We start from the raw sequence: 4,628 nt of genomic DNA on the forward strand, positions 1-4,628 counted from the left end.
ATGGTCCCGTTGTGGCAGGCCTCTGATTGGTATCCTTGGACTGTATGGTTCTAGAGCTGCAGGTCTATATCATTCAAGATATGCAGTTCTGTGAAGTTCAGGATTCACAGGTCTGATGAATGTTGGCAGAGATATGGTAGAAGAATGGTAGTCTACCTGGGCTAACAGGCTTCTCACAGCAGTTTATCATGCCCCAGAGGACTCAGTGAACAGGGAAAATGGTAGGGGAAGGGAAGATAACATGTATGGTTCAGGCTCAGCAGATATGATGGAGGTGGGAGGAGAGGAAGAGGGAGAATGGAGGTTCTCATGGGAAAGCTGGATTGTCAGGGCATCTTGGCTTGCCCCAGAGGACTCAGTGAGCAAGGAAGATGGGTGAAAGAAGGGAAGCTTCCCTGTATGGTTCAGGATCCACAGGTCTGATGAAGCCTGGAAGGAGAAGTGGCAGGAGAATCCCTTCAATATATATTTATTCACCATCTTATAGAATGCTTGGCCTACTTATCCTGAGAATGCTTCATCCTTCTGGGTACTGTACAGGACAAAAACATAATCATTAGATTATTAATAGTGGCCAATAAGTTCATAGAAAAACAAGTGCAAAATCTCAGCTCTCAAATTTCCAACTGTTTCCCTTCGATGCCCTCAAAAATCCTACTTTCACTTCCTAAGCTAAAGTCTAATGAACCTATTCCTTTAAAAATAAATTCCAAATTTGTATGAGCTATTTTCAATAGATGACAGATAATAAATGCTGTCATTCCAAATAAGCAGAAGTTTCTGTTGACTAAAAGAAATAATAAAGGTGGGCTTAATATTTGAATATAAGAAAATAACAATGATTTTTTTCTGTCATTTAATAAAATTCTTACCAAGAATATAGTAGCCAAAGGAGATTTATTTTTCTGCAAAGACATGGATTACTAAAATGAGTGTGGGGAGGAATCCAGCAATTGGCAAGCTAGAGTCTTTGTAGAATGTCTTCTCTTGACAGAAGAGTAATGAAGACAATTTGATTGAAGATGAAATAAAGGAGAAACAAATCCAATAGTTATGGAGGTATGTTAAGTATTATTTAATCAAAATTAATTTATAGATAGCTGATGCCTTCCTAAAATCTATAGGCAACCTTAACATATATTTATAGTATATTCATAATTACATATTGATAGACTTAAACTTGCTTACATGGGTAGAATAAACTTTTAAATAAGCATTTCAATCTGGCATTGGTGACATAAACTGTTGCTTAACCCAAAGTCTTTAGTTTCAGCAAAGTAGCCAGTTCTGCCCTTAATATGGTATTTATGCACTAAATCACTTTGTAGTTATTTTCTAAAAATACAACTAGAGAATGAAATGGTAAGCATATCAGCACTATTAAGAGTAATATATTTCTCCTGAGCTTATTAAAATTAAAATCATAACCAAGCCTCGCCCCACCCCTATAGGCAGTCTCTGTGGCAGAAGGACCAGCTGGGCTTTGTGCACTGAGTGCTGTATTGACGTCTGTGACACATGTTCCCAACAAGTGTCATGCAGATATCTGCGGACTGTGCTGAGCCTGAAGCCACATCAATGTTTGTAGGCTGTGCTTCCACTTGGGGCCATACTGATGTGAGTGGCCTGTGTTGCCTCCTGAGGCCATGTTGATGTCTGGGTCCTTGCTGCTGCCAAGGGCCACATCTGGGTCTGTGGTCCTATGGCAGCCAGGGGCTGTGTTGCTGTCCCTGTCCCTGTCACTATTGAAGACCATGCAGATGGTCCATGCTACCCCCTGAGCGGCATGTCTGTTTCCAAAACCCTATTGCAGTTGAGGTCTGTGTTGAGGTTTCAGTTACCACCAAAGTTCATGCAGGTGTCCATCTATGGTCTTTGCTGCTGCCTAAAGCTGTGTTGATATCCATGGGCTGAGCTGCCACAAGGGTCCATACTGGTCTGAGTGGCGTACAATGTCACCTAAGGCCATGTTGATTTCCATGATCCAACAACCTCTGCAGGTCTAGTGGCACTACAGTAGCTGTGGGGGATTGTCGCTACCGTCTCCGACCAGTGGAAAAGAAGCTATGAAACCGATGTCCTTCTCAAAGCAGTTTATTCAGGAACATAACTACATGCACTAAAAAGATCCCCCCGACCTCTCTTGGCCATCCCCTTTTATACCCTCTAGTCCACTCCCCATCACCCTATTCCACGTAGGCATAGTTCATTGGCACAGGACTACATTCGTCACATCATCTGATCTTTCATCATGGTGCATCTGTGCAGTGCAGTTTAACGGACATGGCTATCTTGAGGGATATGAGGAAGTCCGTTGTTAGCCATTAGACTTGGCAGCAGTCCCGGGCACCATCTTGGGGCAGCAGCCAAACCTGCTCCCCACAGTGGGTAAGGGGGCATGTTCATGCTCTGTGCTGTCACCAGAAACCATGTGGAGGCCCATGGTGTGTGCTCCTGCTGACTATAAAGAACAAGGGAACTGTAACCTTGCTAATGTAACCTGTGCCCCTAAAAAGTATAAAAACTTCTTGTAATAGTCATTCAGGGTTGCCTTCTTTTTTTATTATTATTATTATTAGATTTTTGTATTTACATTTCAAATGTTATCCCCTTTCCTAGTTTCCCCTCCGAAAATCTCCTATCCCCTCCCTACTTCCCCCTGCTCCCCAACCCATCCACTCCCATTCTTGGTCCTTTAGTAACTCGTCTTGAGGAACTAATTGACTCCAGACACACCAGAAAATAAAGCTCTTGCTTTTGCATCAAAAAAAAAGAAGGGGAAGGAAGAGGAGGAGGAGGGGACAGGAGGAGGAGGGAGGGGAGGGGAAGGAAAGGGGAAAGGGGAGGGGAGGGGAGGGGGGAAGAGGAGGGGAAGGGAAGGGGGAGGAGGAGGAGGAGAGGAGGAGAGCAAGGAAGCTACTTTGGTATGATATCAATGATTGCAGATAGTCTTGAGAGGGAGGGACATGGAAGACTTCTGTGACAAACCCTACCCCAATCCCCCCAAAATTAGCAGCCTAGACAGGAAGCCACCAAGGAGAACTCTTTAAAAGTGTGATGGGAGGCCTGGCATGGTGGTGCACGCCTTTAATCCCAGCACTTGGGAGGCAGAGGCAGGCGGATTTCTAAGTTCAAGGCCAACCTGGTCTACAGAGTGAGTTCCAGTTCAGCCAAGGCTACACAGAGATACCCTGTCTCGAAAAACAAAACAAACAACAACAACAAAAAAAGTGTGATGGGGAGGCTAAGCATAGCTAGCTCTCCATGACTGATGGCTTCTGGTGGAGGTGTGAGAGGAAAGAACTCAGTTCTATTTAAGGGATAGGCCACTGAGAGTTTGACCATGTTCCAGTGAGTATATAAATAACAGAAATTGGACTTTTTTTCTTATTTTTGTTTTTACTGTTTTGGGAGGGAGGATGTCACAAAGTGGGACAGACATCAAAAGACTGTGGAGTATATGTGATCGTGGTACATGATGTGAAACTCCCAGAAAATCAATAAAAAGGTTATGTTGAAGACAATCAAAATCAAAAGTCATTAGCTGTATTAAAAATAGATTTGGAGACAAGCCCCTTCCGGTCTGCACCAGCACCAGGTCACTTAGGCCACGGATTCGGTGGACACCCCCACGGTCCCTAGCAGACTGCCCAAGCGATCTTAGGGTCACTGGTGAGTGGAACACAACTTCTGCTCCAATCCAATCACACACGGGACCTGAGACAGCACTAAGGAAGCAGAGAACTGGCCTGACCAGGGGCACAAATCCCTTCTGGTCTGAGACAGCACTAGGTCACGTAGGGCACAGATTCCTTTTAATCAGTTCAGGTTTACCTTGGTTTCAAGCAGACCAGATAACTCCACGGTCCTCAAAGGAGACACCACTTCCATGCACTGTAACACACCCAGGATCTTAGGACAACAGAATCCCAGGATAACAGGAGCTGGGTCACACAGTATTTCAGTGACTCAGAGGACCTTGACTGCCATGAACTCAGACACACCCAGAATCTCAGGTTCACAGGAGCCCACAATCAAAGAATTACAGAGAAATCTGGACTCTGAGAAGTCCTGAATCAACTGGGATTATAGGAAAGACAGGCTTCAATCAGATATATTGAGGGCAGCAAGCACTAGAGATAATCAGATGGCAGGAGGCAAGCATAAGAACAGAAGCAACAGAAACCATGGTTACTTGGCATCATCAGAACCAAACTCTTCCACCATAGCAAGTCCTGGATACACCATAACACCAGAAAAGCAAGACATGGATCTAAAGTGACTTCTCATGATGATGATGATGATGATGATGATGATGATGATGATGATGGAGGACTTTAAGAAGAAAATACTGGAATTCACAGGTAAACAGATAGAAGACTTTAAAGTGGAAACACAAAAATTCCTTAAAGAGTTCCAGGAAAACGCTACCAAACGCTACCAAACGCTACCAAATGCTACCAAAAGGAGATAGAATTGAACAAAAGCATCAAGGATCTAAAAATGCAAGTAGAAACAATAAAGAAAACCCAAAGGGAAGAGAGGCCCCTTGGTCTTGCAAACTTTATATGACCCAGCACAAGGGAAGGCCTGGGCCAAGTAGTGGGAGTGGGTGGGTAGGGGAGCAG

Source organism: Mus pahari, chromosome 3, assembly GCF_900095145.1.
Source record: "Mus pahari chromosome 3, PAHARI_EIJ_v1.1, whole genome shotgun sequence".
In the NCBI taxonomy this organism is placed as follows: domain Eukaryota; kingdom Metazoa; phylum Chordata; class Mammalia; order Rodentia; family Muridae; genus Mus; species Mus pahari.